The 26,492-nt window shown below is 35.5% G+C and overlaps 1 protein-coding gene and 1 long non-coding RNA gene across 2 annotated transcripts in view; one reads left to right on the forward strand and one right to left on the reverse strand.

Annotated features, from left to right (window-relative positions):
* LOC149033670 (uncharacterized) overlaps positions 1–25,842 on the forward strand; it is a 40,413-nt gene extending 14,571 nt beyond the window's left edge. The window contains exons 2-3 of the long non-coding RNA XR_016176476.1: positions 256–315; positions 393–25,842. This is a non-coding gene — a long non-coding RNA (uncharacterized LOC149033670). The remainder of the gene's footprint in view (positions 1–255; positions 316–392) is intronic.
* The window catches only part of LOC107068781 (neural cell adhesion molecule 2), a 106,685-nt gene that overhangs the window by 74,359 nt on the left and 5,834 nt on the right, over positions 1–26,492 (reverse strand). The window lies entirely within an intron of this gene.

Here is a 26,492-nt window from a genome sequence, read left to right on the forward strand (position 1 = left end):
ACAAAAGTTTGTAACTTTATTTAAAAGTTATAAAACACAAATTGTAATACTGTACAAATGTAGTAGTTGTTAATAATTTTATTATTCTAATTTTTTATTTCCAAATATGCGTTTAACTAAGTATCCCTATTCAACAATTAACCTTAATAAACGTAAAAAAAATCAGAAATCATTTTTACGAGATCGAAGAGAAATAATGAGCGTTGGGGAGTGGGTGGTAACGAAAGTTTCTTTTTTTTTTCTGTTGACATAAAGGCATGCAGAAAGCCCGAAGCAAAAGGAGAGGAGGAGGAAGAGGATGTTGAGACTAACCAGGCAAGATAGATCATAACTGAGAGAGAGAGAGAGAGAGAGAGAGAAACGAAAAGCAGAGTCGAACTTTTGTTTTCCAGCGAGGACAGCAAACAGCGAGCGAGGTCACAGCGTACAATGGACCATCCATGCCACCACACACGTCTCACATTTCTTGCATCTCTGCAATTCCATGCATTCCTTCGATGACGGCGGTTCTTTGCCAACCCGGTAATCGAACTTGAAAGTTCGTTGTACAAAAACATAAAAAAAAATACACATACGAGTTATATTTTATAACTTGTCAATTCGTCTCGTAAAGAATTAATTGATTAAAATTTGTTTGATTTTGGTTTTTTTTTATGGTATCGACCATAGGATAAATTTGCTTTGCAATCATTTTCCTCGTCTGTATTTTTTCTTTCTTTTTTTTTTTTTCTGCGTCGACTAGTATAATCTGTTACGTTACAATATTGGAAGGCTATTGTTTTTATTTAGCCAGTGGAACATTCTCATGATTTATGAGTGTTCCAGTTTGTCCTCGTTGTCGTTTTGTCGTTGATGTTGCAAAAGGTTGTTGAAGGAAGGAAGGAAGAAGAGGAACGAACTGAACCCCATCCTTCCATTGAGTTGGTATAAAATCACCCAAGTAGCACTCTCCCCAAGCACATTAACCCTCGACGTTATCGCCACCTTCGTAAGAAAGGAGGAAATTTTCCTTCACTATTAACGCCTCTTCTTGTCTATCTTACTCGAGGTATCTTTCAAAAGTATGTGCTAACCGTGTGTCGAACACTTGCTCCTAACCATAACGAATCTAATTCTAAATTCGTGCGTTTAATTTTTTCATCGAAGATAATTTAACGAATCGTTACGTTCGTTCAACGTTAAACTCGTTAAACTACAAAAATGATTTGTTGATTAAAAAAAAAAAAGGAAAGAATCAAAAACGTATAACAAATTTCGAACATTTTCAACGTTATCAAAGTTAGATTTGTTAAATGCTTCGTTATCGGGAGATTAATTAGGGGTACTGACAAAATTGTTATTTTCGTATTTTAAACAATAGAAATGAAATATTTCACATAGAATACTTGGAGGGATGGTTCGTTAAAATACGCACGAATATACATGTACTACCATCGATAGTTGTTTACACTTATTTATAATTAATAATGAAAGCTTGGACGTAAAGTTAATAAATCAAAATCTGAGTTTCGTCTTGACCTTAAGATCGTTTAATTGATTAAGTTACACGACTAGGATCGTCTTCCCTCGATCAAGGTAAACTTGTTTTAAAAAGTAATAAGTAAGTGTACCACATACACACATATATCGTTGTAACATAAAACGTAAGGGGAAGTAAAATATTCGAGATATTACGAGGACGGGGGGCAAGGGATGACGTTCATTATTTACCATATGTACCAACACATAGATACACATTCGTTAGAGCGTTGGCACGTTAATAAATAGTTTGGTACGGTGAATTAATTAATTCGGACGAGTTTGCGATACACGCCGCTTTTACGTGGGATAGCACGTGATGCAAATACGGTTTTGCTCGATATTATCTGCGACTAAAGTTTTACTTTGTATCGAGGTTGTTGTCATCATCGTCGTCGTTGTCATTGTCGTTGTCGTATCGCTCTATTGTAATAAAAATAATTACGCGTTTAATTATGTCATGGGGGAAAATCTTTCGAATAAAATACGACAGGTGGTATTTTATTTAAATTATTATTAAAATCCTAAATAGAATATTCTCTTGAAAATATTTTATTCAGTTAGAAGAAATTATTTTAGAATAAAAAATCGATAATTTACCGACTCACCCTCTTAAAACATCTCTCTCGTTAATTTATAATTAATTTATCATTTTTCCTCTTACGTAACAGAAAATATTCCACGAATGTGTGTGAGAGAGAGAAAGAAAGAGAAAAAAAAACGCATAGCTGACAATGAGTTTCATCCCTCTCCTTTGCATCCCCCGTATCTACCAATCGACTCACAGTCTTTCACTTTTCGTGTCGCATTATAAATTGTTCGTTGCTCTCTGTGTGACTGTCCTTGCCCGATCGATATTTCTCATTTTTTTCCCCACCTTCCTATTATTCCAATAACACGCACCCCTACATAAAAAAAAACCTATTACTTGTCACGTATTCGTATGAAAATGTTCACAGTATTTCTTCCAAAAAGATTATTTTGTACGATTTTTCATTCTCCTCGGTCAATATTAACTTGTCTCTCACTGTGTGACTGTCTTATATAATAATTAGTTGAAGCAAATAATCGCGCGTATTGTAGATCGAAGACGATCTCGGATTGTATAATCAGGAATGATGATCTTTCTCCCCGTTCCCCTTTACTCCCCCTCCCTTCTGTCTCTTACATAGTAGTAGAAGTACTCTTCACCGTAAATGTTCATCGTTGCTCCGACGCAGCTCGTCGATTGGCATCAGCGTTGGGAGGTGGTGCCCGTTATTTGCATACATTCTCATTAGGTGCCGGCACTCGGCAGGATAATTTGAATATTGCACGTTACTCGCACTGATGAGACGTAATTCGAGCAGCTCTCTCTCTCTCTCTCTCTTAGACACACACACACACACACACACACACACACACACACACACACACATACATTCATTTTGTCGGGTTCATCCCAACAATTCTGGCTCGCAGTATACCACCACCCCTCCTTCTTCTAGCCATCTCCTTTTTCTTATCGTTCCAGGCTCGTGCGCATATCCCAAAGCACTCCCCCTCCCCCTAGTTTGCGCCTTGTTGGAATCTTGATGAGATGTTTCTTGAAGCAAATGGATATGTTGACGAGGTATCCCGGTCCTCCTATGAATAGACCCTCTGGCAAAACTTCTGATCCCCCCTTATGCATCGGTTCCTTCTTACTCTCTCTCTTTCTCTCTCTCTCTCTCTCTCTTACTTTCTATCCTTTTTTTAATCCCTCCCATCCTGTTAAGTTTTCCCCCGTTGGACTTTCATTAAACCTACTACCAGAAGATAAGCTATTAGACTGAAAAGCAACGGAAGCGTAACATGACTTTCTTGGTTAGCATAAATATATATATACATATATACTGCTGAGGTTAACGAAAAGTCTAAGTAAGGGTACCGGGCTGAGTAAACTGCCCGGAACTGGTCCATACTTTAATTAGCAATGTGTCTTCCTTTCGAAAATGACTTCTTTAAGCATGCACACAAAGAATTTTCGTCTACACATATTAACATATGTGTGTATGTTTTGTATACTCGCTCGTAAACTCGTTCATTTTCTTCCTTACGTTTGAACATTCGTTTTTTTTTGCCGTCGTCGTTCGTTGTTGCGTGAGTGCATGCTAGGAACGTACCTGTAGTAGTATGCACGTATAAGTGACTGCAATCTAGGAAATGTAAATCTTTGCGTTGCCTCGCTAACTGCCGATAATATACGATGCTTTCTTTAGCCGTGTTTATACCGAGTTTATCGATCATCGTAATTTCACTAATTGGATGGCCTCGTTGATGAAATAAAGAATGGGTTTTATCGTTGCTAATAAATTCTTTCCTTTTAATCCTAGATCACGAGAGAAATACTCGCTCGCCTAATAGCCTACTGACCTCTCTTTCTCTCTCTCTCTCTCTCTCTCTCTCTCTCAAACCATTTCTGCAAATTCGATATGTTTCCTGTTGTATACGCCACCACGATAATCATTGCACCTTCCTAATTGGCTAAATAAATTATTTTACAAGGGATAATCACGGAAGAATGTTTATTAATTTCTAACAATTTTCAAACTATCGAATTATTAATTCTTCGATAATTTTTCTAGTAATAATTAATGGCTTAGTATTTTTTTTTTACTTTTTTTTTTTATTACGTTCCTCTCTACGAAGAGTAGTTGAGAATTTTTATTAACAAAGTATATACAATCAACGTTATCGAATTTTTAATAACTAATTATGCAAACATGTAGTTTGTTGGAGTAACATAATCAATTCATACAGTGTTCAATGATTGAGTATTAATACTACATTGCTTTTCATTTTTAATTTCTTTCACATGAATGAAGAAAAATTGATGAATTGTAAGTATAATTTGTACTATATGAACCGAGAATAATTATTGACAGAATAACACTGATTTAATTTAGTTATCTATGATTAAATGAAAGAGAAATAGAGAGAGAGAGAGAGAGAGAGAGAGAGAGAGAAAATTGAAGAGAAAGGTACGGTGTACGGTTTCGATAACGCATTAGGAAACAGTTAGCATTAAAATGAGTCGAGAAGCTGATGAATTGAATTGACGTGAATGAATTTATCTCGTTAGTCTCGGTCCTTGTACTTAATTTCAAATTTCGTTTTCCGTTGAACGAAACCAAGTAAAAGTAACATTATTCGTCTATTTCCGTACTTTCTTCTCTCTTGATGGTTAGATCAAGAAATTTTCGAGAAACTGGAAATACTCGATGTTCTTTAATTAATCATATTTTATCATTGATTTGGAAAGATGTTACGTCAATTATGAATTTCCAATAGATAATTTAAAACGTGTTCAATTATTTCTCTGAACAATCCATCAGACATTCTACAAATATATAATCTTTATTTTTAATTAGAAAAATCAATTTGTGAAAAATGAATCAGATCTTTTTCTAAAAAACACAGATATATACACACACACTACTATTTGGTTGTTTTAAAAATCACGTCGGTGAACGAGAAATGTAGGGATGGTAGAAAAAAAAAAGAAAAAAGGAAAAAAAGTAGATAAAAGCGTTAGTAGGTATGGTCGATGCGTAAAATCGAACAATGATAAAGTTACCAATGGATTTCGTTGTCCACCGCATAGCCCGATCCCACGGGAAAGGGTGGGAGGAATCGCGTAACTGATCGCGTAATTGTTAAGCCGAGCAACAAAATTTTCCTCGTTCGTCGATGCGCGGCTGCTGCGTTTACCACAAGCGTCGAAGGGATGGGGATGGGTGGTTGGATGAAGGTGGATGAATCGAGGAAGAGGTGGTGTTGATGGTGGTGGTGATGGTGGTGATGGTGATGGTGGTGTGTTCGTCGTGGCAACGTGCCCACGTTATTCGCCGCCCTCGAGTGCTAACCCGAGTGAGTGATAGGCGCGTCCGTAAAATGAAACTATTGTAAATTCCTAGATAGCGTTGTAATTTTGTTCCCCCTGTTGAAGTTCCACGAGCGCTGGGAGGTAAGTTGCTTTCTCGAGCTACGCTGTTTTTTGCTTTAATTCCCATTTGTTGTTTTTTTTTCTTTCTTTTACCACCTACCTTTATACCACCACCATATTTTCTCGAGTGGAGGAGTAGTTTTACGAATATCCCGTTGAAATTACTTTTTTTATAACGTCTACTACGTGTACGCTAGATTTTTCATACGTTCGTTAATAACCCGAACAAATTTGTCAATTTTCATTCCCCATCGCAATTTATAACTCGACCAATGGATATAGATATATATATTTTGTTTTGTTTGTTGAGCTCGTAGCGTGCTGCTAACCCCGGACTCGCATCTATAAATTTAGAGGGATGAAACGAATCAAAAAAAAAAAAGAAAGACAAAAAAAGAAAATCGAACAAAAACAAAAAACTAAAACAGGTAACAACATTTTTTTCCTAGCACCTTTGTATCATCGAAGGCCGTGCATACTACGCTCTCGCGGATTAAACGATTAAGCGTGTTCTTGACGCGTAACCCGTAAAACTGGTCGGATGGGTTCATCGTATCGCCAAATTGGCCGCGAACGAGTTTTCCTCGCAAAACGTTTACGAACAGGGGAAAAAAATGTTTTTCATACTAGGTAAAAAATTATCCTGCTTTAATAACAATAATTCATAACATTTACGAGAGAAGAAGGAAAAGTTGAATATTAAGGTTCTCGCTTGCGTACGCTCGTCGACTATGTTATAACTAAGTTAGGTATACATAGAATCCCTTCTAATGTATTCTCTCTTTTTCACTGTAACTACACGATGCAATGATTCAAATAGCTCGGATAATCTTCTTCTGGTTTCTGGGGTGAAATGGTTGGGAAAAATAGAAAAAAAAATATTACAGATTAAATTGCGCGCGGATTTATTAAAGAAAAAAAGTAAATGAGCCTTTCAATTTATCATTCATAAAAACTAGCTCGAATTCTTTCGTTGCTGCTTTTATCGTTTCTCTTTTTCTTTCTCGTTTGTTCTCTTATTTGAAAGCGTGCGTTTCGAAATAAGACCTTCAATTTCCTTTATGAAAAAATAAAGGAAAACACCGAGTGCAGTAGGTAGGTAGAAGGGGGAATGTAAAATTCATAGAAAAAAAGAGATGGAGAATATTTTTGTTTGTGCTCTCACACACATACACAAATACTGGAAATAGGTAATTTTTGTTGTTTTCTTCTTTTCTCCAAACACTCTTTTATAACGTGCGTTTAAATTAGTCCAGGAAAAATACGTGCATGCGTGCCGTTCGATCAGCTTTCGTGGAGTCAAAGGTCATGGGAGAGAGAATACGTCCACATACACACACTAACACACACACGTTTGCAACGGATGAGAATATAAATGAAATTTTAGTAGGTTCTCTCTCTCTTCCACCCTTTTTGGGTATCGTTTCCATTCTGCATCGCGTTCGACGGGGGCGAGATATTTTTCATCGTTGTCGTCGCGTGTTATCGAGCACGTTAAATTTTAATAGCCGTTTACCGGAACCCCCGTCGAGTTTCTTCTCGTCGCGCAAAAGCTTATCATCGTTTGCCCGATACGCGCGACGTGCTGATGCCGATGGTGGGAGAGGAAAATCAATTAATTAAACGCTATCAAGATTTTCATCGAATTCGCAGTCGCGACACGAAGTGACGCCCAGAGTGGTGATAATCGAGAGGAAGATTGGCAAACGTTTATAGAGAACACGCAATATATAATTAATTACTTCGACGTTAGGGTCCTTTGATGCATCTTTCGATACCATTATTTCCATTCTATTTAATCGATCGATCGATCGATCGATAACTAAAGCATACTTCGTTATTAATGATCTTTAATAGACATCCAAAGATTTTGGTACCAGCAAGACATTAAACCGATGCCAAACTAATATTCCTTACATTTTTTTTCATTTAAAGACTGTAATGTTGATGATTAAGTTTCTAAATTATTTCATTTTATTTTGTTTCTGTTTGTCGATGTGTGTATGTTTGTGTGTATTTTCATTTTGTCCGTCCTGTCGTTCAGAGCAAGTATGCCGAAAACTATCGAATTGCGTGGGTGCTACTAAACAATCCTATTCTATTCTAATCTATCCTGTGTTATCGTATCCGATGCTATCCGATCCTATACCATCCTATGGAAATCGAATTCGATTTTGATCTATTCGGTCACGGAGTACGGATATTAATACGGACATTAATAGAATTTGTTCATTAGGCGGAAAGGTCGTTCCATCGAATGCTACGTTAGCAAATATTGGTTGTCGGTAGCAACGGGACCATCTTTCTTTTCGTTCTATTCTATTGCGAATCTTTGCCCTTCCGTTTACATTGCAACTATAGCTCGATGGTATTTCATTCGTACCAGCAATCTTTCACAATTTGTCTCTTATCGTTTAACCCAATGGTGTCATATTTATTTACGCTTCATTATAACAACGAAACCTTTACCCTGTCATTGATAGCTTCTGAAATAAAAAATAAAAATGCGAGAAAAAAGAAAAAGCAGTTGGTAAGATTAGAAGAAATATAATTATTTTACGAAGTTAAATATCTTGGTAAAAATCACACGAACAAACTGTTCTATTGAAGATTGGTTGCAACAACATGCACTGTTATTCTATTGTACTGTTTGTTACTATTAATGGTACACACCGTTTCTAGTTAAATACAATAATATAATTGAAATTTTGCTATACTCCTGTATAGGAAAAGTGAAGAAATTTGATCCACCCTCGAATGTTGAAACATATACATTCGAAATACACGTTACCTTCGTATACGTGAATGCCCGTGTTAAATAAAATTTGACTAAACATTTTGGAAAATATATTCGAAATTGATTCGAACTGTGTGTATTATTGTAGAAGTGCATGGGAACAGGATGGGTTCCCGATAGGTTGACGTAGATGAAGGAGAGAAATAAAATAGATTTCTGTTCGGCTCGATTTCCAGTAGTAGGGTGGTTCGATTTCGAGTTAACGAATTCACCAGCATCAGTACCAGTACCAGTACCAGTACCAGTACCACTAGTACTAGTACACCAGCAACGAATCGACGTTTCGAAGGGTTGAATTTTTTGGCGGAACGTACACCACCACCGTTCGGAATAATCGAAAACGCTTTGGTGTACGCGCAAAACGCGATCCTCGACGCGATTCACTTGTGCAAACACCATCGGCGAAATATCCTCGAGCGTTACTACTCGACAAATTCATTCTCCGTACTCGCGCATTTGCTTTTTTTTTGTCGGTATCGTAATCAAGAAGATGGGTCGCAAGGGCGATACACCCGAGGGTTGGTGGGGAAAGCAATAGAATGCGCACATTTTTGATACTCGTTGTAAATTTTTGTTCTTTTCTATCTTTATCTTCATTCGCCATTGACGAGATAGTTTTCGAGTTTTGTTTTTATTGTTCAATAATTCAACTATAAATGTTCGTTCGTTCGTTTATACGAATTTCTTTCTATACACTGTTATTTTTTTTTCTTTTTTTAAACAAGAAACCAGCGACCATATTAAACATTTTTTCGTCAAATATTAGATTTCAAGTTTGTTCGGCAATACAACCTATTCCCTTCATTCGCGATTCATCGTTCGCATGGGCGCAAATACTTCTGGAAATATTCGAGATCGACAAAGCAAATCCCCCGCCCATGTTATATATATATATATATATATCTATATATGTATATATGTATATGTAAATATAGATATATATCTGCTTGCATAAACAAGAGATAGTGGTAACTGCAAAAGGGAGGTATGAGAGATCAGAGGCCAACGTTATAACGTATACATATGCGTACGTCATTATGATAAGAGTTAGTGCCGCATTATCGGTTCATAACGTATTAACGCTTATAGAATGCATGTTACAAAACATTATTTAAGATTTTTATTATTTATCGTTATAAACATTTGTCATCAATATTTTCTTAACAACGTAATAATCATCATTATGAACATTAAATATCGAAAGATTTTAAGTAGATACCCTGGAGAAGTATTTAATTGTACTTTATATATCATATAACGAATTGAAAAAAAGAAGATAACGATAAAAAATGTATCGATTGATGAGTGAATTCCTTTATAAAGAATAAAAAAAAAGATTCATTTCTCTCTCTCTCTCTCGTTCGTAACTCGTAATTAAAGGCTCAAGCGACTAGCTCGAGATATAAAATATAAAAATAAAAATAAAAAGAGTCTAGTCTCGTTTTTTTCCTCTTTCTATCTCTTTTTGCTTTTTTTTTTAAATCGAAGTACTCGAGGACGATGCGACATAGAGAAGAGATTGAAACGAGACACGCCGCATCTTCGATCTCCCAAGAGAAGATCATCAAGAAGTATTAACGCTAGTTAGATATGATGTTTTCATTACACGTATTTAACTTAGTCTTGTGTAATATAATTACAAAAGCTGATAATTATCTACGTAAGCAAAAGTTTCTTATTTTAATTTTAACAGAACAGAACAGAACAGAATAGAAAAGTAAAATGACTTACTTAGATAACTTAGTAAAGAAAGTTAATAAAAAGGTATTACAGTTTACCAATAAGGAATTATTCAATCGAATATTATTAGCATGAACGTCAAGAAAGTTTAGGCTAATGAAAGTGACGCGCGACAGTAACGACGGAATCAAAAGTTTTAGTTAGAGAAGATAGGCGCAAAGCTTTACTCGGATGCTTAAAAGCGTTGGTTAATTAACTCCGTTGACTCGAAAATGCGTTCACAAACGAGCTAAAACTCTTGTTACGTTGATGTTACAACGTTTCATTTGGTGTTAGTGTAGACATAGAAATGTAATCAGAAAAAGGAACGAACCTCGGTGTAGTGGAAAGTTTACTTCGTTTATTCGATGGGACACCCAGGGCAAGGCGGAAGTGTACATTGGTACAGGTGGTTTGATCAATTTCGTTTCCAGTTAAATCTACGATTCGCCTAATTTCCTCGGTAATTATCATTGAGTGTCGCATACCGGACACTAAAATCTATCGATCGTTTAAGTATTACCAACATAATTTACACACATGCTGATTTATAAACTATAGCAAATTGTTTGCGTATCGTATGTGGAATTTCCTTCAACAAAATTAGAATTATTATTAAAAACGTTTTTACGTTTGGTATAAGCTTTTATTAGAGGAAACATGATATGCATTAAATTAAAATTATAAATTCCAGATTATGTGACGAACCTTCAAAGGATATCAATCTTTATAGAATTCCAACCACTATAGTATTATCTCGTTCAGGTCTGATTGGTGTGCTAGGCAATCACCGATCGATGTTATCATTTCTACAATTTAAACACGGAAATGTGTCGTATTACGTATACCAGAATAGAATCGGGGTTGGAGAGGGGAAGAAAAGGAAAATAGTTATCGAAAAGATTTTCGATTATAACTCCTTTCCTCTCTATTTCTTTTTTTTCTATTTTTTTCCAAGAGAAATTCGAGCAGAGAGTGTTTCTCTAAGCTTTGGCCGAAGGTTGAAGAATGTTACTCTCACCGTTGGGAAATCCTTAATCCACCACCCGCCGTTGTTTGTTCTCTCGGGCCGCGATGTTTCTCTGTAATTGGAGCCTCCAAGTGGTTCTGGGCAAAGCACGAAAAGTAGTAGGATGAAGAAAAAGGGACGAAGGAACGCGTGTAGATAGCGACGAAAGAAATGAATGAAGGAAGGAAGGAAGGAAGGAAGGAAGGAAGGAAAGGTAGAGAACCCCGGGAAATAGTACCGGCTACTACTAAAGGTTAGAAAATAGAAAGGGATTGGAGTGTTTGTAGAACACGCCGTTGAATTCTCTCGGTATAATGGAAAAAGTTAAATGACCGAAGAATGTAGGAAAAGAAGTTGAACATTTTTTTCTCTTTTTTTTTTATTCTAATCAAGCTTAAGTTTAATCGTTGGACAACGTGAAATATGAAAATAATCATATACCTTTTTATTTCCCTCCTTCTTCCTTTAGTTGTATACTCTTTTGCAAAGCTTTCGAAATTGACGGAATTAAGCGTTAAAACGAAAAAAGGGTCATGGAAAAAAGGATTTTACCAGAGAGAAAGAGAGAGAGAGAGAGAGAGAGAGAGAGAGAGAGAAGAAGAAGAAGTTGAAATCGTAAAGCTGTGATTGGTTGAGCGAAATGTTACTCCCTTTTCTCGACATGAGATAGCCAGAAGGTATATATGTACTCGTATGTACGAGATGAAATAAAATGTTCCCAGTGCAATCTCTGTCCTTCTCTTTTTTTCATCATCATCATCATCATCATCATCATCATCATCATCATCATCATCATCATCATCATCATCATCATCATCATCATCATTATCATCATCATCATTTCCTTCTTCTTTTTCTTTCATCAAGGATATTCAAGAAGTAGAATAAATATAATAGAAGAAACGAAGTAAGTGTTACATTTTGAATAAGGGTGAAGGATGTTATCGAAGAATGCGTTATTATTCTACCATATTCGTATCCATCTACGTATCCTTATTTATTCGTTAACCCACGGCACTTGAGAGCAAAAGAGCTATTACGATTTCTCAAATAAAGCAACATAAATGCACAACTCATTATTCCGTTGGAAGTAAATATGTAGGTATATATATAAATGTTATGCATGTATGTAAGTAGATACCAAGAGAAATCGAATGAAGCTCTTTGGTATTTATAAGCGGTTCGTTCGTACGTATAAACGATTGCCTTGCACTGGCAACGCTGGAGCTAAGCTACCTCTCGCAGATAAACGAAAAATTTAGAAGGCCGTAGATACGAAGAGGTTAGAGGAAGAAAGAACCTAAAAAAAAGAGAGAGAGAGAGAAAAGAGAAGCTTTCAAATACGTAATAATAAAAGTTGGAAAATACGGATAAGGTTTTTTTTAAACAACCCGACTAGCAAACGTCGTCGTCTTTTCTATCCGAACGAAAGTAATTTCAATGTTTATCGAAACGCTCATTTAAGCTTTAAACTAGATCAAAATCTATCTTTTTATTTTCCTTCATATGTGTGTGTGTGTGTGTGTGTGTGCTAAAGTAAAAAATAATTTTGTTCAACTCGTTACAAGAAAATAATATCGTGAAAATTGTTTAATCCGTATAGGAGATACTATAATAACATAAAAAAGAAATAATAATCAGGAGGAAATAAAATGGAACATTTTAAAAGTGTAAATCAATAACGAAGCTAGTCTATGCGCTATTTGGGTAATGGTACTCGATACTTTTCCATGGTACATAAGTAAAGACGGTGAAATATGGCTTTTAAAGATCGTTAGCTCGACTTTGAATTTCTACGGATGCACATAGACCCGCATGTTGTTGCATCGTATATTTACTACATCTCGTTTCCTATCTCTCTCTCTCTCTCTCTCTCTCTCTCTCTTTTTACCTTTAGCACCTCTCTTAAGGTGTTTTCGATACGGCGTATCGTCGCGCAATGCTCTACCGTAGTAACATTTAGAATTCGGAGTATCGGCTAGCCAGGAACCAAGTGCAACCCTTGATCCTCGAGTAGTATGGTGCCTTCTTACCTCCGTTCTTCGAGTGATATACGAGTTCGTTTCCTCGTTTTCCTCTTGCACCTCTCTTTCTCTCGATAGATAACCATCTACCATGAACGTTAGAGTATTTGCACGCAGAGCTTCGATTTACCGTGAACTAACACGTGTGCTACCCATTTTGCACTCGTGGAAATTTCTACAAACGAGAAAGATAGCTGGATAATGTTCCTTCAACTATCGATTAGTCGAAAAAAAAACTTTTCCCTTTTATTTTTGCGTCTTCTTCTTATTTTCTTCCAAGTTACTTCTGTTAGAATCGTAAAAGTTTATACGCGCCCGTTTCTGTCCTATCCAACCATCTAGCAGCTGATTTTCGAACAACCATCGAGAAACTCTAAGTTGAGGGTCACGTAGTTCGCTTTCACGTCCGCAACCACGTCCGAATCTATTCGCGTGTTAATGGACGAGTTAGTTGGTGGTGGTGGTGATGGTGGCTTTCATCGGACCAGCTCTTGCCTTGGTCTCATCCGCGGTTTTAAACTCTACTCGTTTGGCTTATATTTTACTTAGGGCTTTAATAACATCGCTCACCGGATGCCAATACAATTTGCTAAGCCAATATCGTATCCCAAAGTAGATAAGTAAAAGGTTAAATATAGTAAAACACACAGTTATATTGACGAGAACGGAAATAGAAAAAAGTGGAGCAGCGAGTTAAAAAAGATAATAACATTTTACGATGAGTAGGTACGTACAATTATAAAACATTTCCAGAACGAAAAAAAATTCCTAAGGGACGTAAATTCCTTTTTGATCGGTTGATCGTGTTCCGCACGGCGCGCATATGGAATCTCAAAGGTCAACAGGATACGTTTAACGAGCGTGGAATCGTGAAAGAGAAGGAAGAGGTGCGTGCTTGCACCTCTCCTCTACCTACCGGTATGTCGACGTCTACAGGTTGTCGATTTCCGTTTCTCGCGTGACGGTCTTCCCGTCGAATTAATTCAGTATTTTTCAATCGAACGGGTTTAATTGATAAACCGACCGGAATAAATCGCATTCCGTTTCGAAGCTTAATAAAGCCATTATTCAGAGCGTTATCAAATAGTGGATATAGACGCGATGGTTACGACCGAAAGAGAAAGAGAGAGAGAGAGAGAGAGAGAGAGGGAGAGAGAGAGGGAGAAAGGGAAATAGAGGATACGAGCGTTATTAATTGTGGTGGTACACGGCTTATGCCTGTGCTACGTCGAATTTTGGCTGCAACGGTTACAACATATGCTATATACACATAAACACATATATACCTTTGTATATATATATGTATATATATTTTTCTCTTTTTCTCTCTTTATCTCGTTGACGCCTCGAAGCGCATCGTTCGAATTCTTTCCGAGCGAAAACCGCTGACCACCGAGCCGTACTTTATTTCCATAATTTATTCACTTGCTAGGATTTTTTTCCTACGGGTCATCGAGTTTTCTAGCCTAGCGATGCGGATTTTTTTACATGAATGTTAGTTTCGTCTACTAGTCGGACTGATAGTAACGATGGTGATGCTGGTGGTTGTGGTGGTGGTGGTGGTAGTAGTGGTGCGGTGCGTTTCTTTCTAACCGGAATATTTCAACGTTGAATCGAGATTTCGCTTTTGAGAAACACCGCTAACCGATACGAGTTTTGGCTGCACTTGTGGCTTTTGCGGACGAATTCTGCGGACGAATCCTGCGGAACTCTCGAACACGCGTTTTTAGTTCATTGGACGACGATCGTGGTCGATAAATTTGAACGTATCGTGGCTAACGTAGAAACGGCAATGAGAAATCTATGGAATATCATGGGATTGTTTACCTAGGTAAAACCTCGCTTTGCGTAGTTACCCGTAAAGTGTAAACAATTGGGCTAGTTGATTCATGGAAGTGGAATGTAAACGTTACGGAAAGAGAAATAGAAATAGAGAGAGAGAGAGAGAGAGAGAGAGAGAGAGAGAGAGAGAGAACGAGTACTCTACTAAATAAAAAGAATTCTTCTTTTCCATCCTTTTACTATCCAACGTAATTTCATCGTATTCAAAGCTATGAGATATACGATACGATATCCTACTCATCAATGCTGGTCCAGAAATAACGAAGGTAATTAGCGGAAATATATTCACCTGTGGTAACAAGGTAGAGAACGACCATTTGAAACTTGAAGCAATAAGCTATTCTTTTAACAAATACTTTTAAAATATTGAAACGACTTTCTATACTTTTATCTTATTTTTCTTTCTCTTTCCGAGTTCTTCTTATCAGCTGACACAGTTATAACATATAGATATACATATATCTATGTTCTTTCTAGCGTAATCGTATACCTATTAGCATCTACTGCTTCTCCAATTATTGAATTTCAAAGTTCTACCAGCAGGTTTGAGAAATAGAATAGGGTTTAAATAGATAGGAAATTCGTGGATTGATTCTTGACACTGTCATCGTTATAACCACGACGAATGTGCCTAAATGTCGATACCCTAACTCTACCTACGGTTTCTGCGAGTTATGCGCGTTACTTGCATTGCGGAATTCAGGTCCTTTTACCAGGGAGAGAAAACGAGGTTTTGCTGAGAGAGAAAGAGAGAGAGAGAGAGAGAGAGAGAGAGAGAGAGAGAGAGAGAGAGAGATGGAAAACGCTCGGAGCTACTCGGAAGCCCGCTTTATTTCCATAATTCTTTCCGTATGATCTTTTTACTTCACCCTTATCCACCCTCTGTACGTTTCATCCACCTTTCTACGTCGTCGTATACGCTTTCACGGGGGTATAACCTCTTCTCATGAAATTGTGTTTCATTTCGACGCCTTTCTACTTTCATTTTTTTTCTCTCTTCCCCTTCTACCTTTCTTTATCATCCTGTGCTGTCTCTTTTATATTTCCAACCCCCGAAACTTTACCCTTCTCTCTCTCTCTTTTTCTTTCTCTCTCATCAATGATATTTTACGGACATTTCTTTTCTTTTTTTTTTTTTAGTTCTTTATATATTTAATATTTTAAAAATTTATCATAATTAAAATTCATTTATGATGCACATCTTGGATTATATGAAAATATTATTTTCTCCATCGAAATTAATATCAATACTTTCGTATATTAATTACTGCAATTATGATAACAATTTTTACCTCAGTTGTAAACGAGAAGCAAGAAGAAAAAAAGGAAAGAAAAAAAATGTATAATATTAATATCCGTACGGTTGGCTCATGTTTTTCATTCAATGAAAAATATCAATTTCCGATGTTACAAATGGTGGTGTACATGCACGCAAATACGAAAGGATTTTAATCAATACCATCAGTAAAGTCGAAATCATTTCAAGCGTGTTTCCACGTTTACTTGTTTTATTAAGAAGACGTTATTAATGTTTATTTCGATTTTGGATAATTGATAACAAAATATGCATATATATATATATATATATATATATATATATATATAAATGCATAATATTATTCTCGTGTAATATAATATTACGATGATGCGTTGTAACGATAATATTTATAACGTATACTACAAGCTATAGAATTTCAATTTGAGGATCATTTCTTCCCTTTAATTTTACTTTCCTTTTTTTTTCTCTCGTATATTTTTTTTTCTATCCTTCTTTTTGTCGACGTTATCTTTCTTGATAAGCCCCTTACCTCGTCAACCGCATCCCCCATTTCCGTTTCTTGGTAAATAGTTTTAAGAGAAAAGTTTATGCACCCTCGTAGTAACCGTGGGGTGGCCCTTTCCTTGTAGATTCGATATCGACATTCGAAACTTCTTTTCTTTTTTTTTCTCTCTCTCTCTCTCTTTCTCTCTCTTATCTTTCTTTTCTCGTAGTCTTTCAAACTTGGATGATGGATACCAAGACACGGGACCGAGTTCATCTTGAAGAAATTGGATGTCTCCAAAGAGAACGATGAGACACGTTAGTTTTTGATTAAGTCGTCGATAAGTTAGGATTAAAAAAGATAAATAAAAAAAGATCTACAAAGTTATTTAGACTTTATTACGACGATATTTTCTTATAAGATACATTTATCTTTTTTATTTTATTTTTCTTTTCTTTTCTATCGTGAAATAACAACTATTCGTAATTTTTTTTCCATACGAAATCTGCAAATTTTCTGCTCCCTATTATTTTTCTTTTATTTTTCTTCTCACATTCTTTTTCCTCTATCTTTGTATTTTTTATTATTGTTATTCTTTCCTCTTATCATATCCACCTTCTTCTTATATTATTCCCCCTATCTTATTCTATCTGTTTTTCTATCTCTATTTCTTCCTTTCTCAATAAACGCAGGGAACATTAGACGTTTTATATAACGGCGATGGGTCAAGGGAAAATAGAAACTCTTGAAAGTAGAATGAATGAATTCATTTTACAAAAATTTCTCTACTCTCGTGAAGTAATATTCTCGAAATATCGACGTGTCTCTCTATTTTTCTCTCTATCTCTATCTCTCTTTTTGTCTACTTTCTTTTTTCTATTTTCTTACCCTTTGTCTTTTCTTGTTTATTCGGCGTGTCAGGGGTTTGATTGTATTCCGTCGACGGTATGCGAAATGTTTGTACAAGTCATTTAAGATTCTGTCGGTGGGTAGAATCAGAATAGCAAACCCCGATTTATTTATTAAACTATTTATATTTTGTTAAGCATTTAAAAACACGTCAAAGTATATCTGATAAAAATTATTCTTTAATACGAACTAAAGTGTTTTCGATAAAAATCGAAGGATCGATTCGTATTAAAAAAAAAAAAGAAAAAAATAAATAAATAAAAAATACTACGATACGAATCACGTATCTGTTTTTATTGTAAATTTCAAAAAATCAAGAGTGTATAGATTTTTCTACTACCCTTCAGATTTAACAGCACGTAAAAATATAATTTAAACTAATTGAAAAAAGGTTTTGAAATCTACAACGATAAAATGATCGATGTGAAATCATAGGATCTATTCGATATAATGAAAAGAAAAAAAGAGATAAATGTATATATTATACATATAATATAGTTAAAATGAAATAGTATCGTTTTTTTTCCCTAAAAGTAGTTATTGTGGCAGTAGTACGAAATTGATTCGACGAGGCGCGCGCGTGACACGCAATTTCGTTTCTGTAGAAATGGCCGAATGTAGGCTATATATACGTATATTGGAATATTCGAGTATTTCCGAGCATTCCCGATGTGTGCCTGGAAAATCGCGAGTTAACGCAAGCACAGATAGAATATATTTTCTATCTCACTCCTCTTCCACCCACCTCTTATTCACCATGTATCGAAGCGAATACGAAATACCCACGGTATAATATATATATTAGTATATATGTATATATATATTGGTATGTATATAACTACACATCGAATATGTATATCTACATCTACATATAAGGGATGTCCTAAAAGTTTAAGACCAAACTTGTATTACGTTTTATTGAGGTCAATTAAATGAGAAAAAGTTCATATTAACTTATTTCTATATATGTATATGTTGAAAACTAGCTAAAAAACAAAGTATAAGCATTCGTAGATTTGCGTGGTGTCAAATTCGTTTTACGAATGTTTTCTTTTTTCTATGGGGATCACGCAAAAGAGTTGGTTGTAAAGAGGAGATTAATTTTGTTGACTAAAATTGAAAACGAATTAAATATATTATTTTCAATATGGTTAACAAAAATTTGATAAAAGTCGGACGACAGTCGCGTTAATTCGACGAATGAAAGGAAGGAAGGAAGGAAGAGTTTTTGCATTCTAACCGAGGTAAAATAATTTTCCTAACATTTCGTATAACTGTCAGAATATAAATCATAAATATCTTTAAAAAAAAAAAAATAATATATCTTTTTGATAAAGTCATTGTACATTCTATTAAAAATTTACATAAAGTTTTTTCATCTATTGGATCTGAGAGTTAACATTTTCGAACACCCTGTATATATTAGTATATTCTAGTAGATATTGCGTCGAAGAGAAGAGGTCAGACCTATCTCGAATGCAAAGTTTCGAGATTCAAATCACGAAGGATAGATAGTTCGATATGCAAGACCTAATCGACCAACGTTGTCGTCATCTTTCGATAGACGAGAGAAGGAATAACAAATGTCAAATCGTTCGAACTACCTATACAATTAAAAACTAATACACGTCATACGATTCGATTGACCTCGATACAAAATTCCATAAATTATATTATATACATATATATATATATATCTTGTCTTAATGTGCGTACTATAAAAGAAAGGAACAAATAAATTGCATTATTACGAGAAACGAATTACAATCGCATTAGTATCGCATTTACGAGAGAGAGAGAGAGAGAGAGAGAGAGAGAGAGAGAGAGAGAGAGAGAGAGAGAGAGAGAGAGGTACAAGAGACATACTTCGATGGGAATTAAATTCTAAAAATCAAAGGCGAATACGAATAGGAATGTCGTCATCATTTCGATTTCAATTCGCAGTGCTCGTTTTCCTATTTAATATCACCCTATTCGAATGTATGTGAGTTAATGTCGTAGGTCGTTACGTTTATCCGTTCGATTCTCGTTATCATAGTCGTCATCGTCATCGTCGTCGTCGACGTTGACGTTGTTCTCGTCATAGATTTTTTACCTAGTGAAAGGGTCAAATAAGCTAAAAGCTCAACCGTGGAAAAAAACGGACAATTTGACGCTACCAATATACATATCCCTAGAAAACTAGGAATACTAATACGTTCTATACAGGTTAGTATCAAAGGGCACACACAGCGTATTCCGTAAATGCGATAGCACAACTCCCATCATCCATTGGGGAAAAAATTCGAGTGAAAGCCGAGAAAAAATATCCGATTGAAATTTGACTTTTCGTTATTACTTTTTCTTTTGTCCTTAAAATTTCATTTTTTTCCTTTTTTTTTTCTTTTATTAAGTCTGCCATATTTTTGAAATTCATTAAAAAGAAACAAAAGAGAGTACGTAGAAAGATATTAACGAATCTTTCTATTTAGGCTAATCGTCCCTAATATGGAACACTGCGGTATACCGTTATTTTCAGACTTTTTTTGTTAGTACAATTACGAATACTTTTACAAAGTTAATTATTAAAATACAAAAATCTAGCTACTTTGAAATTCCATACTTTGATTCCAGTTGGATCATAAAACTTAAACAACATGAGGTATGATTAATTAAATAAATAGAGGACATTTTTGGAAATGTGAGACAGGTGGGAGAAGATATTCGTAGAAAAATCATTCGAACTCATAAAAGATCCCAAATTCGTGAACTTTGTCGTAGTTCGATATGTGTTTTTTTAAAGAATAATTAAAAATCAGGTTATCAAAATGAAAGATAGTTAGAATGTAAGTGTAAGAACTAGTTGAATATATATTTGAACGTTGTTGTAAAGCATTAACGATATTTGGCATCGAAAGCGATTTACGTTGAACGCTGTTAGCGACGGCGAGCGGTTTGCCACGTATACCACAACCCGTCACTTCCCTAATCGTCGAGATAACGCGAGATAACTCGCATGCCAACGCACGTGTCATTGCATTGCGTTACATTTTTTTGTCATACGAATAAATAACTTTAAAATATTTCTAACAGGAATATCAAACAAAATTTTCTAATCGTTGCGTAAATTCGAAATATTCGTAAAAAAAAAAGAAAAAATATTTATAAAAAACTATTAGCACACACCGATGAAACTTATAGCTAAATTAATTTGTCGAGATAAGTATGACTTCCATTTTTTTCTTCTTATTTCGTCGTTGTTTCTATTGTATTTTTCTGACCATTCTGGGAAATTTGTTTGTCGAGTGTTTTTTAATATTTATACACGCTTTTGACATAAAGTTGTCAAAGATCTCCCAGTAGGAAAGTTCATTTGAAATGTGTTTCCTTTTAACTGGTTATGTCAACAATATACAAGAGTATTATGGATAGAAAACAAAATGCTTTTATTTATTAAAACGTAATTAAACTTGTTTGATATAGCAACGATAATAAGTTGTTATTTAATTCTTATTAAATAAATTTGTGTGTGTGTGTGTGTAATCGATTTCAAACTTTCAGATTGGTACCACGTACGAATTATACAGAAATTTTTCTATTTTAAATTAACATATGTAGATTGGTGGATATGTTAATAGGAACTATTCGGTATGTGTATGTTTATTACAAGGTATAATAAATGTTGTTCCCCTATCTGTAACCAACGAACCGCAACATCGTGTATAATAGTGTATACGTGGAAAGGCCCACCGGTGTGCAATCCTAACCACTCAGGATCGTCACCGTAAAACGTTTATGACCTTGCGACTAAGCTGAATTACAATTGTCGTTGTATGCAATTGATGGACAAGGAAAACCTCACCTTCCGATGAGAATGATGATGATGATGATGATGATGAGGAGGAGGATTAATTAATGTACGCATGTTTAAAAGATGTAAGTTAGATCTAAAATACATATGTAAACGAATATAATATGTATATATGTAGACCTATGCGAGTCGTTGGATAATTACGTTTAACGTACAGAGTAAAACCGTAAAATGTAGAAGAGGAGGTTGCTTATCGTTGCGAATGCTAAAGGCGCGTTACTCCGTTTCTTCTATTTTTATCTTTCTCTCACTCTCAAAGCGAAAAACTGAATGTAATAATCTCCGTTAAAAAAAGAAAGAAAAAAAAATAAAAAGGGTTAGGGAAGAGAACAAAAAAATTATTTTACGCAAAGGAATGAAAGAAGTAGTAAAATATACGTATAAATGGTTACACAGCCCATGATCGTTGAACGTGACTTATTCTTTCTTTCTTTTTCATTTTTACTTTTTTTTTCTTTCTTTCATTCTTTACATTTTTATATCTCTCATTTTTGATCTATTTCAATAAGAGAGTCGTTACAATGTTACAAGTGCGTCCTTGACAGTTCGTGTAGCTTGCACTTTCTTTTTTTTTCCAATCGTTTTCGATGTATCTGGGTTACGTCCGGGTTTTTCTTATAACCCTTATCTGTTTCTCTGATAATTTTTGGGTGACGTACTCAACGCCGAGTTAGTTTAACCTGATACAATAGCATACGATAATGAAAGAACGACCAATCAGTTTTAAGAAAGTATGAAAAATAAAAAGAGAGAAAGTTCTGATTCTCTTTTACGAGCCGCAAAGAAATTTGGTTCGTTTGATAGGGGCACATTTTGCTTTCATCGCCTACTTCCGTGGTTATCCCTTTTCGTGAAAGGCATGTAAATCGTCTAGTTTGCTCTTCCGATAAAAGCTTTGCCCGGTCGCGAATCGCGTGCATATACTCAACGGTATCGAACGATCGATTTTTTCCATTAGGTTTCTATTTTCTTTTTCTTTTCTTTTCTTTTACATCTACCTCTATCTAAGCTATACTTATACATACGTAAGTAAGTATTATATTACGTGCACACACACAGAAAACTACTATCATCTACATTTCCTGGCTGTGAATAAATTTACAACGATAAAACGTAATTGACGCTTAGGCAAACGTCCGAGTTAGAAGACACAAGACTTTGCTGGCGTGTAGGTAGAACTGGTATGCGCGCAAGGTTACCTTACCGGAAACTAAGATTAATGTTCGTTCGTAGAAGTAAAGTTTGACGCCAGTTTCCAAGACGCAGCGAGCTCGAAGGGAGGATTTCAGGATGAGACGGTTCTAATCGTCTAATTAGTTGTACGACACGACTCGTTCTCTTAGCGACTTCTATCTTCTTCTTTTTCTTCTTCTTCTTCTTCTTCTTATTCTATTATTTTTTTCTTCCTTTTTTTCTTTCCCTTCTTATTTACTTTCTTCTTATTTCTCTTCTTTTCTTTAAATCTACCCGTCCATCTAAGTTGTATTTTTCAACGTATTTTTCTACACGATGCAAATACCCATCCACGTACAAACACACACACACACACACACAGTTAGAATTTTTCATTAAAGGTAATAGAGATAGACACAAAATGGAATTGTACCAGAATCGTTTATTTGGATGGACTAGCGTAAAAAAAAAAAAGAAAAAAGAAGAGAAGGGATGGAAAAAACAGGAACTTGTATCTCCTTTTTTCTCTCGTGACAAAACTAGTGGGATAACAGTCAAGGACGAATAGAATATGTTTCCGTGCTTTGTCGTCATAGAGAACGGTTCACATTAACGGCTCGTAAGTACTCACACATAAACGGTGGTACTTGCTCGTGAAGCGTTTATAGGTTAAAGTCCGTGTTGTGTCGCGACATTAAATGGCAGCTAGGCAGGTATAGTAGTAGCAGTAGTAGTAGTAGTAGTAGTAGTAGTAGAAGTAGTAGTCGAGAGCATGAACGTCCCTATTGCTCCCTTTTTCCCTTTTGCCCTGCCTACAACTCTGAATTACGATCGTATTTGACCTTTTCGTAGGAACGAACGGTGGAGGTGGTGTGCACGAAACTCGATGGTATTTGCTCTATGAATCGTGGCCACGTCTAGGGAAATAAATCATGCGTTTAGCTACGGAATAAGGAACTCTTGCTTCGTGTTTTTTTTCTTTTTCATTTTCTTTTCTTTTCTTTTCATTCTGTTTTTTTTTTTTTTTTTTAAATCAAGCAATATGTACACCGCTACTACTTTTTCTCTGGGATTTTCTAATATTTCGCCGAAGGAATGAACTGGAAGGGTAAAACCTGTTCACCGAGAGACCCCCCTTTTTCTTTCCTTCTTCTCCTCCACCACCCCTTTCGTATCCGTTGCTATAGGTATACGTGGGATTAGAGTTGTGCGATGAGAGAAAGATGGAATCCCGTTATTCCTTCTTCCTCTTTTTTTCTCATTCGAAACGCGTGTCAAATTAGAAATTATATTTCATCTTGCAGCTACGTAAAATAGTTTTTTTTCTCTCTTTTCTTATCCCATTATTTTTCATACTCGCTTTAACAATATTAGATATGCCCAAGCTCGAGAAATAGGATCAAAGCTTTAACCGACTTTTCGTTATCGAATGAGATCAGTTTCTACGCGAGTTTATATTTTTTAATTTTATGCCTTGCTTTACTTTTTTCTCTTTTTTTCTCTTTTCCTATATTATAAAGAACGAAGCTTTCTCATAGAATTTTTGTTCTATTCGCATTTCGAAGATAAGCTTCGTACAATGCATCCTTGGTATGAGGAATATTCAAATAATTTAAGAGCGATCTCTACCGAATGGTTTGCTTTAAAGTTCGTACATTTCGCATAGAAAATACTCTTGCTTATCGGTTCGAGTCTTAAAAAGACCAAGTTTCTGTTAAGGTTTCGATATCGTCTTTCATGCTTTTCTTTCTTCCTATCTTGCGTAAGGTGATATTTTGTTCGAAAAGAAAAGAAAATTAAAATTAAAATAAAAATAAGAACAAAAGCACAACATTTCGCGTTATAAAAAGTTTCTTCTTCCTTTTGGTTGACTCGAATTTAATTATTATTATTTTTTTTTCTACCAAGAACACTAAGTTGATCGTACTTTTCGGTGACTTTAATCGCTTAGGAATGTAAGTAAAGTTTAATTTTAGATTGTGAGCAAATTCAGTCGTAGAATTCGTCGGCTAGCCATCTAACGAAACTTGGGTTTGCGACAAAGCGACCCATGTGAACGTGTAAGAGATAGAGAGAGAGAGAGAGAGAGAGAGAGAGAGAGATAGAGAGATAGAGATAGAGAAAGTGGGAGCATCCGAGCGTAAACTAATTTGGTTTCCATCGAAAGTAGGGACGTGTACTTAGCTCATTAACCGAGTAAGAGAAACGAGGATGGAAGGTCCAAAAGGAAGGGTTTCGAATTCTGGGAAAAGGATGGTGGTAACAGTTTAGCCCAGCACTGTCTACTCGCACAACGTTAACTTTTGCAACGACGACAACGACGACGACGACTAACACTTGGAAGAAGTGAAGGGTGTAGTAGGGTGAAGTAAAAGAGGGGTAGAAAGGTACATTAAAGCTCGCGAATTTCTGTGAAACGCTCGTTAGGAATTCTCTTGCTGGCTCGATTTACGCTGATCACGTTTTCATTATTTATCGAAATTTCGTGAAAAAGGGAAGATTTTAAGGTGAATATTATACTCACTTACTCTTATTCTCGTTATTTACCGGTTAAGAAACGATTCGCTTATATTAATCGTAATATTACTCGACGACATCTTTCGTATTCACGGGATAATGTCCATTCATCTTAGAAGTAATTTACGTCGTCTTCTATCTCTTTTGTAAGATACACGAAAGGCCAGGCTTCTTGGGGAGGACTCTTGAGAATGATCCGTAAATGGTTTGGTAGGACGATGCCCGTAACAGCAACGTGTAACATGATCGTGTGGATAGCGTCAGTGGGAACCGAGTAAGCACCCCTTTCGTACTTAGCTCGAGTTCAAGAGTACTTACAGGATATGAAGATTGGCAAGATTAGCGCTTGATGGGCCAGGCCATTACGTTGCGTACGCTGTGACATAAGTAGGTCTTTAAGTAATATCAAGATTATCGATACTCCTCCCTTCTCTTTGCCGTATTGTCTTATATTAGCTCGTTCAAGCGTTTCTTATATTCTTATTTCATTTATCGTTAAATGAAGAACGGCAAAAATAAGGAAAATATAAGGACATTCGTTATTTCATTTTTTTCTCTCTCCTTTACTCGATACATTATAGGTAAACTTTGATATAAAAGATGCGATATATAGAAGAGAAACGAAGTGGAGTTATTGTGAGTGAAACGCTTTTGCAAAGCGAGTTTCAACGATGAAAATAAGTAGGACGTTGTACGTCTACCTTTTTTTTTATTCTTATTTTTTTTCTACTCTTCTTGCTTCTTCGTTCCCTTTTTTCTTCTTAAAGTTCGCTAGTAGTGTTTTCTTTCTCGTCTTTAAAAAAAATTCGTAACGAGTCAAGATTTCGCGAACGAACGAACGAACGATCGTTCTGGATTAACGCCGTGTATAATAACTCTTAAAGAGAGAGAGAGAGAGAGACTCATCATCGATAGAATTTTTTTTCACCCCACGGCTACGTCTTCTCTCTTTCGCCGTGAAATGTTCTTCGTTAGAAGACCATTGTGAATTATTCCGTTCGGCTATTAGCCATTGACCCGAGAAAATCTTGAAATCTCGTTATCGACAGATGGAGAAAGAAAAAGGTTGTAGTAGTAGTAGTAGTAGTAGTAGTAGTAGTAGTAGTAGTAGTAGTAGTAGTAGGAACCGAAGGAAGCAATTTGCGTGATCGAGATCTCGAGAAGACGTTTTTCACGATGAATGAACCGTCTAACGTTCTACAGGCAGACCTAACGGCGTGTAACTATGAAAACTGATATAGAACATTATTTACCTTTTTACCTTTTTACCTTTTTACCTTTTAAACAATATTTACTTTTACCTTATTCATTCCATGAAAATCAAATCATATATTTGAATAAAATAATTTAAAGAAAGATAAAATGATATAATTAATGGTCTTTGTGTTACTGAATTGTACAAAA

This window comes from Polistes dominula, unplaced genomic scaffold (assembly GCF_049000335.1).
Source record: "Polistes dominula isolate Pdom_NZ unplaced genomic scaffold, Pdom_raw_medaka contig_28, whole genome shotgun sequence".
Lineage (NCBI taxonomy): Eukaryota > Metazoa > Arthropoda > Insecta > Hymenoptera > Vespidae > Polistes > Polistes dominula.